Raw genomic sequence first — 12272 nt, forward strand, 5'->3', positions numbered from 1 at the left:
CTTCGAATGAAATAACTGATGATTGTTTAACCACCTTTATCATCAAAATGACACATTAAAGTCTCCAACCCAGAGTGCACTGCCATCAACAAAGCAGACTGTGGTTCATCAGGGAGAAGGACAGGACGAATGAGAAACAAGCTGACAGCGACTGTTTTCAAGAATTTCATGTTTTGGCTGAGACTCACAGAACAATCTTTGTCAAAGGACAGGGAATCCAGTTTAGAGAATCAGTCTCCAAATTAGCCCAGGAATCTGAAATAACACATTAACATTTTGCGTATTCCGCTTATATGAAACTGTAAGTCATCTAAATGGGACAGTTCGCCAAAAAAAAAAAAAAAAAAAAAATCTGTCATCATTTACTCACCTTCATATCATTCCAAACCTGTATCACTTTCTCCTTATTTGGAAAACAAAAGCAGATACTGTATTTAGCAGAAGCTTCAAGCTCATTTCTCCATACAAACAGCATAATATTTCTAGTCCTCAACCTCTCTAATGCTGTGTACAAAGAGCAACTTACGCATTCTGCTAAATCTCATTTGGAATAACACAAAGATTATTGAATGATGACAAAATGTTCCTTTTTAGCTGAAATATCCATTTAAAGTCAGCTCTATAACACAACCAGTGGCACTAATGTCTGTTGAAGGTTTAAATGTCGATTTGAACACGAGTTTTGAAGAACTAAATAATGCAGTTTGAGCCACAAGCAATAAGCGCACATCGCACATCTGAACACAAATCACGCCTCGAACGCATTTGTGGTATGCATCACGATGCAGAGGGCTTCTTTTTGCCCTCCTCATCTGAAAACGAAACATTCCCTTTATCTAGAAACCCGCTCACTCCTCCACAGGGATGAAAGTGACAGGGGAGATTAAAAAAAGATAACCAAGGCAGAACAAATAAAAGTCAGAGGAACGGGACAAGCAATCACCGGTGGAGCTGTAATGGCCGTGATAGAACCGTGAAAGGGTGGAAGCAACCGTCATCGCAACAGTACAAACAACGGTGGAACCGAATAGTTCACTCAAAAGTCAACATTCTATCATCATTCACTCAGACACGTGTTGTTCCAAACCTCTATGCTGTTAGTTTTTCCCTCCACGAAGTAGACATTTTTTAAAGTACATTTACACAGATCTTGCCATGTATCATCAACTGTCAAGTGAGCTCTCCAAAATAAGCGAGAATGCAATGGTGACTGGCAATTCTTAGTGTTTGAAGATTAGACAGACAACTACAAGGTGAAAACTGAAAAAATATTATTGAAGATACTGTTTCTGTAGTGATATCAAGCCACTGGTGCGGCATAGGGCAAAAAGCATGTCATTTTGGATGCATCTTCGGGTCAGGTTGGTACACCCTTGATGTCTCTGCCAACATCCAATTTGTACATCCCCTTCAGCAGATGGTGGAGATGTCTGAGGAGCCAGCAGAGGAGTCGAAGCTGGCGGCGGTTCAGGTATCCACCACAGCACCATGTTTCCAGGCACAAAGAAGCGGCCCGCAGTCGTGCAGCAGGCACGGAGAGCACAGTGTCTGCAGATGCACAGCTCTCCACACTGGCACACAAAAGGCTTCCTCAGAAGCAGCGAGTGACCATGACGAACACCGGCTCCTCTCAAAGACCCCACAGTGTCACACTAATACATGGTCTGTCAATGGCTAATGTCTCATTTTCTGTGTTCATCATGGTTAAACAGTCATGTAAAATGACATAAAAGGTTCATTAATGCTTGAAAGTTACTGTAGACTTATTGGGTCTCATTCACTGCACTGTTAAAAAATTACTGTAAATTTTACAGTAAAATACTGGCAGCAGGGTTGCCAGCCAGGTACTGTAAATTTTACAGTAGTCGTACTGTAATTTAATTTACAGATTTTTCCTGTATTCTCAATTACAGTAAAATTCTGTAAATTAAATTACAGTAAGACTACTGTAAAATTTACAGTAACTGGCTGGCAACCCTGCTGCCAGTATTTTACTGTAAAATTTACAGTAATTTTTTTATATTTTGTATACTGCATTTTTACAAAAAAATATATTATATACTGCATTTTTAATACATTGTATATGGCATTTAACAATTATTTAAATAGCAAATGCACACTTTCAAGTAGTTTACTGTGCAAAGCAATTCTTTGAAAAAAAGCATATGTGTATTTGCTATATTTAAAGTATGTAAAATGATAGCATACAATATATTTTCCCTATTGCTGACTTAACTTTAACTGCATAAAGTGTTATAGAATGCATAACTTAATTCACCAAAAAAATATAAAAAAATAACATTTTTAAAATCTAAAAAAAACAGGTCAAAATGTTATAAATCACTTTCAAATTTACATAAAAAAATGACATAAAAAGTATATTATTTTGAACTCATTTTTATTTATTTTAAAATTATTTCATTTTTTTTTAAATGGATATGAAATTTTGGCATGATTTCTTTTTTATTACTTGGAACATAATGGCCATCATGGACCTTGACACAAAGAAATATTCAAACTGCGTTATAACCGAAACATGACCAACATGGTCATATCAAAACAGTTCACCCAAAAGTGAAAATTCTGTCATTTCTCACCCTCATGTCATTCCACACCCTTAAAACCTTTGTTCATCTTCACAACACACATTAAGATATTTTTCATAAAACCTGATGGCCCAGTGATGCCTACATTGCTAGCAAGATCATTTCCCTTTCCAATGCCCAGAAAGGTACTAAAAACATATTTAAAACAGTTTATGTGACTACAGTGATTCAACCTTAGTGTAATGAAGCAATGAAAATACTTTTTGTGTGCCAAAAAACTAAATAATGACTATTCAACAGTATCTCGTGATGGATGACACTGCTTCATGAAGCTTCAAAGCTTTATTAATCTTTCAGTTCAAATCAGAGCATTTCAAACTGCCAAAGTCACATGATTTCAGTAAATGAGGCTTCGTTACGTCATAAGTGTTTTGATTTCAATGGTTCGTGTGACTTTTGCAGTTTGATACACGTTCTGAGCAAATGATTTGAAACAAAAGATTCGTAAAGCTTCTAAGCTTCATGAAGCAGTGTTTTGAGATCGCCCATCACTAGATATAGTTGAATAAAATCGTTGTTTTGGGAGATGGGGGTGGGGGGGGGGGGGGGGTTGGCAAAAAAAGTATTCTCGTCGCTTTATAATATTTAGGTTGAACAACTGTAGTCACATGAATTGTTTTAAATGTTTTAGAGGCTTTCTGGGCATTGAAAAAAAGAAATGATCTTGCTAGAAATGCACGCTTCACTGAGCCACATCTTAATGTGTGTTGTGAGGATGAACGAAGATCTTACGGGTGTGAAACGACATAAGTAATTATTGACTTAATTTTCATTTTTGGGTGAACTAATCCTTTAAAAACCACAAAGACATTTTCAGATAGCTATCATCATTAAGGAATAGACCAATATTGCCAAACAAGTCATACAAAAAAAAGTGATGCATGACTGACCGGAAGGAGCCGCGCACTTGCAGAAGTCATACAAACTTTCCATCAAACAGATAAAAATCAACCAAATAACAATTATGCTCCAGATGAAGTTCCATCCCAGGATTCAAAGTGTGACTAGAAATATTGAAAAGAGTAAAGAGGACAATACATTAGATATATTACAAAACATAATACTTTCAGAAACAAATAGGGGGAGGACAGATACAGTCAGAGACAGATACAGGGATGAGAGGTACAGTCAGAGAGAGACAGAGGGATGAGAGGTACAGTCAAAGGCAGATAGAGAACAATAAAAGGAAGACGCAATCTTGGTGTGTGTGTATCCTTACATTTCAGAAATTCCATTGGAATTTGCACAGAAGAGTGGCAACATGTGGGTTGACTGCCACACATTTTCTTCTGTATCACTTGTCCTGTTTTTATTTCGATGGCACTTTTCCCTTGGCTTTGGGTCCTCTCTCTGGATTTATGCCCACAAAGCACCTAAAGGGTCATGAAACAGACAATATGTAATTAAGAGCGGTTTTAGGACCTCCAAGAAAGTTGGAGATGTCCACTAATAATAAAAAAAAAACATATTTAACTCAATAGCTTGCTGGTGTTAAATAGGGAGACAAATATATTCTCTTCTCGAGTTAAGACACATTGTTTTAAAGGCATCAACAGAAATAACACTGATAACATAACATTATTAAAAGGAATGTTCTGATATAACTTATCTATAAAATGCTGGTTCTGAAGTTGTTAGAATTCAACCATTACCTTTGAATGAACTCCAAGGTACACACTGCTTCCTCCTGATACTCAAGATTAAACTAGTAATAAGCAGCAAACAGAGTGGCAAGGCCGGACAGGAAACTGGGCTGAGTGCCCTCACACACTACCTCGCCTTCAATACTCAGCATCCAGTGCCCACTTGTCAAAGTGTCTCCTAAAACAATCAATATCACAATAGTAATTAATACCTATACCATTTTTTTTTTTTTTTTTTTTTGTATTTCAGATTTTTACATTTACATTACATACTATATTTAGTAGGGGTGGGATAAAAATGTGATTCTTAAATGTATCGCAATGCATAAGCAGACGATTCTGAACTGATTCACAAATGTCAAAAATAAATTTTCTAAACGTTAATTAATGTAATGTTGACGGAAAGTAAAAGGCGGATCTCTGAAACGCGGAAGTGCATGCCCAGACAGTCTGTGACATGCACATATTTCTTTTACTGTCTATGGTGTGTATCCACTGGCGCAGAGCAAGCGTTTTGAGACCTATAACGTTACTTGAGCGTTTTCAGTCCATTTAATGGAAGTTGAGCTTCCATAGTTGCATATGGTTTGTGGTGGATCGATTATGCAGCAAAATGCCTCCTAATGTGAAACAGACTGCAAGCATTTTGTTTTTTTTCTTCCTGAACCTTCTGGTTGTTCGTTCATTTGAAATGACTCGAAAAAAGATTCGTTCATTTTGCTGAACGAGACTCAAAAGTCCGATTCGGTAAAATGATCCGAACTTCCCATCACTACAACTGATGATAAGATTCAAGTCATAGACGCAATAAAACAACTCGTTTGTTTATTGGTCAGTGTCGCGCATGATCAGTTCATTTGTTCAAGTGTCACCGCACTGATAAGGAGCATTTGTGCACCCTGTGCCAAAATACACACAAGATTTGCCGGCCGACATAAATATAGACACATATATATAAATAGCATATTTAATAATTTCAAGGAAAACGTATTTGGTCGCCCTAAGGTAATAAATTAGGCTAACTATACAAAGCAGACTTTATATCAAACAGATTTGTTAAAGTTTTCACATTAACGTTACCTGAAGTTAGCAAATGCTCAAAAAAAATCTACATCTCACTGGTTACGTTAACCTCTTAGAAAAGCACCACTGAGAATTTATATGACACACACATCCTCCGTGAGCGACCCTGACTGACCGCGAGGCTTTAGAAACGCGTTTTATTTCGGCGCCCGTGTTAACAGATGACTGCATGTGCAAAGTTGTTTTACATCATAAAATAATCACGACGAAGTGTGCTGATAAACACTAAGTTACAGTGAATATAAACTATTAGCACTGAAACATGTCATTCATAACGAAGGATTCCAGAGATTTTCTGTCCATGGCTGCGCGCCGGGGGATGTGTGAAATCCTACCGCGACCGCGCTACTGAAACCCCGCGCAATTCTGCCTCGCGCCCCGCGGACGGATGATGCTTGAATCTGGGGTTACCAATATAATCCGCGAATGTAGATGCATTCATATACTATAAACTACCAAACAAGAAATATAAAAAACTGAAGTCACTTACCACAGTTGTGAATCACTCCTCTTGTCTTTAACGTTAATCTCCTCGACCGTTGACGATGCGGCTCCGAAGATTTGAAATTTACAGCAAAATTCTGTAAATTTGAGTCAGACCTACACGTGACCCCAGAATGCATTGCAGTTTACAGCAATATGCTGTATTATTAAAAAACAGTCCGCGGCTGTAAAATAATGCTGTAATTTTTACAGCAATTCATTACAGTGTGTGTATGTGCTTGTGTTTAAACACACATCCTGTGTGCAATCGTTGTCACAGAATTATATTGATTTACGTTACTTACTGTATATACACCAATTTATTAAGGATAAAATATGTAATTTACATAGCAAAAAAATGAATAAACAATATAATGGGATACATTTTATAACAAATATCAAAAATAATTCAATAAGAAATACAAAAGAAAATATTTTTTTGACAATAAATAAATACATTTTGACAGTCTAAATGATATGAATAAAATGTATAAATATATTTCTGAAAAATAAAAGGTGTATACATACATGAATACAAAGGAGAATAAAGAAAGAAAAAAAAAACATGGTTCTACAATAAATCAGACTAATTTAAAAATGTTTGATGATAATGCTCAATCTGGGATATGTTCTGCATAAAATTCTGCAAAACTTCATAATATTGGCCTCTATCAAAGCTGTTTGTTGGGTTTCACTTGGTTTCAAGAACAGCAATTATCTGAAGACTGCAAAATGCTAAAAAGGTGTGTACATATCCATTATGAATCCGGCTAAAAATTTGGATAAGAATCTTGTCTGGGCACAAAAGCAAAAAGCAATTATTAATTACAAATAAATGTTCTTTATAGACACCTATAGTCAGAAACTTAAACTTTCCATAGCACAAAAGGTTCTTTATAGAGGAAAAATGTTCTTTAACATTTTTTATGTTCTTCACACATACACAAAAAAAACAAAATGGTTATTTTATGAAATGTTCATTGAACGGTTCTATGGGAACCCAAAACCCCCTTTTGGGACCTTTATTTTCAAAAGTGCATTGTGAAGTATATTTACAATATCAAATTATACCTTTGACTTCTGGCTGTTTATTCCCCCACTTTGACCTACTTTACCATGTGTAGCTTCATTTAATAATGTATTGGTTGGAATTAACTTGCTGTCAAAATATGCCCGAACCTATTAGATTCAAGAAAATGCAAAAACGCCCCTTTGGAAAACACACACTGACATAAACACGCACATGTTGACACACACCCTCCCTCTCCAGAAGGTGTCAGTTCTTTGACTTCTCTCCAGAACAGCACCGAACTCGCAAAGGTTAGCCTTCCCCTAGCATAGTCATCACACTCTCGTGGAGACAGCGCGGCTGACAGACTCCGAGATGGACTGGTTTTCTCACACACTACCTATACACTTTGTCACCAAAGCCGTCCCTCCTTGGGATTTCGAAATGAAAGAGAAAATCGTTCCTTTTATCAGACGCTCAGATTTCTCACTCTGTATTTTTGGCTATTGACATGTGACGATTGTTTTTGTTCAGTTTTTTCGCCCAGGGTTGTTGAAATAGCACGCGCTGTAATTCCAGTGTTCTTGAGCAAAGCAAGACACCCCATCCACATGAAGCGTCCTGCCCTGGGGCAAAAGCATGCGCTCATGTCCTTTCGTTCGGGGTTGTTTAAGTTGAGTCTGCAGCTGTAAAGTTAACAGGAAAAAGCATTGTGTGATGCATCGTGAACTGACCGCTGCGCTCATTTTCTTCAAGGTTTTCCATTCGAGATGCATATATTTACATTTTCTGCACTATTCATTTATCTGATCCTTCACCGAGCAGGAAGGGAGCACCTCAAGCCCATAAGAATGTCCCTGATTGTCTGAATACTAAACACTCGCCTCTGTTGCTGAAAATAGGAACGCTCAAATAATACCTCATTAATGAATCAATTCTCCTCCTCGGAACACTGAAAAATACTCAAATATTCAAATCGGCTTCAAGCTTCAGCAAAAGGGCTCATCAGTATGTTACCCAAGAAGCTTAATTCTTATATACTTTGTCAGCATGAAACTTTGATGATTACAGGGAGAAAAAGAAACAGAAAATTGAACTGGAAAAGATTTAAATTTAGTATCTTGCCTAAAAAAAAAACTTGTCCATATGTTTTGTGTTTGCACAGGACTAGCAGAGCCAGCAGGAAGACATTTGACAATCAAAAAATCCCAGATCTAAATATCAAAATTAAGAGTGTAATTCAATACAAATATGTATTGTTTGCCCGTGAGCAATTAAATGCCAGCCATAGAACCCTGCATGGTAAAAGATCCCTACAGCATTGTGGTTTAAACTGTGATTAAATAATTAATTTAAAGAAAATACTTATATTACACATCACATCGACCATTTTAATATGCAAGTAATAACATAACATAACATAACATAACATAACATAACACATAACATAAAACAACACAACACAACACAACACAACACATAACATCATTTTAATGTATTCCTGTGATGGCAAAGCAGATTTTTCTATACTGAAAAATATATTTTTTGTGAAAACTGTGATTTGTTTTAGGCTTCTTTGATGAATAGAGAATTCAAAGGAATGGCATTCATTTGAAACAGAATTTTTGTGTAACGCAGTAAATGTCTTCACTGTCACTTTTGATCAATTTAATGCATCCTTGCTGAATAGAAGTAATCATCTCTTTCAAACTGATCCCAAACTTTTAAACGCTACACATACAGTTGCATTCAGATTTGAGCTAGATTTTTTATCACTGACCTGAAATATACTACAAAACATAAATTCATCAAGATTATATTTCAATAGGACAGTAATGGTACTAAAAACAGCAGGACAGGGGCATTATAACAATGGCTGCTACATTAACGGACCTAAAAACTGACCACAAATTTTCTAAATGCATGTTATTGACCTTTCTGGGAAAAAATGTTCCATGCATTATTTAATTTATTTGTTTATTTATTTATTTTGAGCTCATAATTTTTAATTAAAATGTCCCAACTCGATACTCCAGTGAAATGACTTCTCTGGTGACGTTTGCTAGATTGCTCTAATCATTCAATTTGTTTAACCCCCACCCCTTCCTAACAATCCAATGCAAACTCGATTTCAGATCTGCCTCCGTTCAATCAACAAAAGATGGATTCAACCACATCACCATCATACATTTTTCTTTTTAGACAATCCATCACACTCAACAAATCTGTCACTATTTCCATTTCACCTCCAATTTAAAGTGATTTGCTACTTATCAGAAGCTTCTCACCCTCTCTTAATGAACAAAAAAATGCCCATTTATCAATTCTGCAATGCGTATTTCTTTATACAACTTCACATCAAATCTTCTTTTAATGTATCATTAACCTGAATCTCAATCACAGTATCTTTAAGAGAATCGAGAGCTATAATATCTCATTTTCTCATTTGATATCAACCACCATCAATGACACTCCAAGGCAATGACAAACAAATAACAGTGAGGATATGATTAGAAAAGAGATAAAAGTTGCATCTATCCGGTATCCCGGAGGGGGCATATAATGTTTCTGTGGTGCTTGGTGAGCACTCATCTCATCTGTGCAAATCCTGTTTAAGTGGAAAGAACTGCCTTTGAGCACATCGAGCCCGCAGAGATTCGTCTAGAAGCGTGATGGACCACAGTCACCGGCTGACACAAGGCCACTGCATGAACGTATGGGAGTTTAAACCTACAGCACATCCCCACGTTCAAACTGTCATCTCTGAGGTCATGTTTATTGGACCGCGCAATACCCAGGAAAGATCCTTTCATTTCACTACAATATCAGTTTTTTTCCTGCATGCATGCAATATGGCGTTTTCTGGTGGTCTCTGCACACCCGGATCCATATATATCCAGCAGCATGGGGCAGCGTTTTGACTTGTTCCAATTCCATTCGTTCTGTTCCTACCAACTAATTGCATTGGTGTGATTAAATACGCAGATCCAATCTCATTTCTAAACGCTGTAATGTGACACGCTTGCGTGAAGCACAGTGGAAAAAATGGAATTACGCAGAAAATGAGAAGCGCCAAATCAAAAGGGAAGCTTTGATGGCTGCTTATTTTTGGCTGTACTGTAGCCGGGCCGTGGCTGAACATTTTATTAATACGCTGACTTTTGACTCAGTCTGCACCTCTTATGATTGCTGCTTGCAGCTATTTTCTAAAACACAATGGTCTGAGAGCTTTAATTATTTTTGGCCGTGAACAGCTAATATACTTTTAATTGCTTGCCATTTCCCAAGGACCGTTTTATCTCCCTGACGTCTTTCTAGTAAAGTGTTTATAATTTAGTTGGGGTTAAACGGACAGAATTTCATCATAAACCCTGTTTAAAACGTGAGCCGTAATGAGAGGCAAAGCAACCTAGAGCTGCTCTTTAAACAGCACGCAGCTTATTTATGAAAACTGACGCATCCAGCGTGCTTAGCGGTGCCACAAACCCCCTCTATTATGGCGGATCATGAGAATGAGCTGTACATGCCAAAAACCAAATACTGATGCCTTACACGTATTGCATTAAGGAGAGCGAATTGAAAGGAGGGAGCCATTCTCTGATGTCTCCTTCAGGGCGACAGGCATATGTTAAAAGGTACATGCTGAGTATGAAACAATATCTAAAAATAGAGTTCATGTTACATTCCTGGTGTTCCTATTCATAGTATGTATCCATTTATAATTACATTACATAATGTCAGAGTACACAGAAACATGAATCTTTGATTTCTGAAGTCACCAAGAGCATCAAACCACGGAGGTACACCAGAGAGACATGCAGCTACCTGTAGACTTTTTAATTGTCAGGGATATGCAGATACTATATATATACTTCAGAATATGACAACAAAGAATAATATTCTCTAATAATTTCTTATTAATAATTACTAGGGGAAAAAAAGTGAAACGACAATCCCAAAAGTCCTTGCGTGACATCATATTTGATAACATTTTATTTAAATAGTCGTGTGTCTTTTTTTGCATGAAAAGTTTTGCACGTTATGGTGTTTTGTCAAATTTATTGTCTAGTTGATATTTATTGTATTATTTTAGTGTCACCTAATCCCTAAAATGTCACTGTATTTTATTGATTTTCTGGAGACCACAATATTTACCAGTGTTTAACAGCATCTTTTATTATAAATAAAATATTAAATATTAATAGTTAATATTCAGATTTTGAGGATTTTGAGAAGCCAGAAATTCACTATAAAAATGCAATGACATTTTAAAGCATATCTATAAACCATAAATATTAAAATAGCCAGAAGGCACACACAAATGGCTTCGAATCCCACTGACATATACACACAATGTCATTTTTATTCCTGTGGTTCAAAAACATGGACATCAACAACCCCATCCAGCACCAGAGACTTGAAAGACAGCTGAATAGCAAACCACTCCCTGAGCTCATTTTAATATTCATTTAGTCACCACCTTCTCTCTATAGGCCATCTACGTATCTCGTCCTGAGACAGCAGAAAGTTGGAATCAGAATTCCCAGCATCCATCAGTTCAGGAGGCACATCTTGATCTAACACAATGGCTGCAGTGTAACGCATGTCTCCTTTATCTCTCAGCGGAGCGGCAGGAGACTTCCCATTCCCCTGCCTGAAGTGCCATCGACTTATAGAGCCGCGCTGGAGTTTGTTCTGTAGATTAGAGCGGTGATTACACCAGGGAGCTGCTGTATCCCTGTAAAACCACAGCCTGTTTAAATGTGTTACCATGCAATCATATCCAAACATACAGGAAACAAGGCCCATCAGAAAAAGGGGGAAAGAGTGGATTGCCTGTACTTTTTGGACAAAGGGTGCTTGTGTCTAAATGATTTGCTGCAAATACTGTGTAGTTTTGTTGTTGGCAGAAAGAGGCGCTAATCCAAAAAAAGTGTTTTCCTTGTCCTGTTGGTGCGTTGCCAGCGTGTCTGAAAAGCAGCGTTTACACAGTATGTTTCAGATCGACGCGGGAAGCCACGGCTGATTTTTCTAAATAGCTGGCATGTTCAAAGATTCAAATATCTCAATTATGGACAGAATTACTGAACAAATGCATATTCTAATTAGGCCTGTTTATCTTCCAACAAGCAGTTTCTCTCTCGCTCTCTGTCTGGCTCAGACGAGTCCACCCGAAGCATCCTTATCTCCACACATACATGCTCAGCCCCAGACAGCAGACAACGCATGGCCTCCTTTAAACCAGGAAAACATTTACATAAACAGCAGCCGCTGCCCCTGCCAGGTTTAAGGAGGCAAGTGTAAGGTTTAATACCGGTGTCTTCTTCATTCATGACCCCGGAGTCATTTGCCTGCTCTGTACCATGAGACATTTGTAAGTGGGACGACACAATAGTTGCACAAAAGACAACCGTTTACTTTGCCTGAAACCACTGGTTTGTGTATCGT

General features: G+C 37.3%; 1 protein-coding gene and 1 long non-coding RNA gene across 4 annotated transcripts in view; both read right to left on the reverse strand.

Annotated features, from left to right (window-relative positions):
• The window catches only part of LOC127948715 (RNA binding protein fox-1 homolog 1-like), a 252507-nt gene that overhangs the window by 226662 nt on the left and 13573 nt on the right, over positions 1 to 12272 (reverse strand). The window lies entirely within an intron of this gene.
• LOC127948830 (uncharacterized) lies at positions 2977 to 6040 on the reverse strand. 2 transcript variants are annotated; one of them, XR_008152204.1, is made up of 4 exons: positions 5823 to 6040; positions 4259 to 4427; positions 3826 to 3979; positions 2977 to 3610 (listed from the first exon to the last, which is right to left on the reverse strand). It is a non-coding gene; the product is annotated as an uncharacterized LOC127948830 (long non-coding RNA). The 2 variants fall into 2 exon arrangements; XR_008152203.1 differs by having other exon boundaries at positions 4523 to 6040.

The sequence above is a fragment of the Carassius gibelio genome, chromosome A3, assembly GCF_023724105.1.
Source record: "Carassius gibelio isolate Cgi1373 ecotype wild population from Czech Republic chromosome A3, carGib1.2-hapl.c, whole genome shotgun sequence".
NCBI lineage: Eukaryota > Metazoa > Chordata > Actinopteri > Cypriniformes > Cyprinidae > Carassius > Carassius gibelio.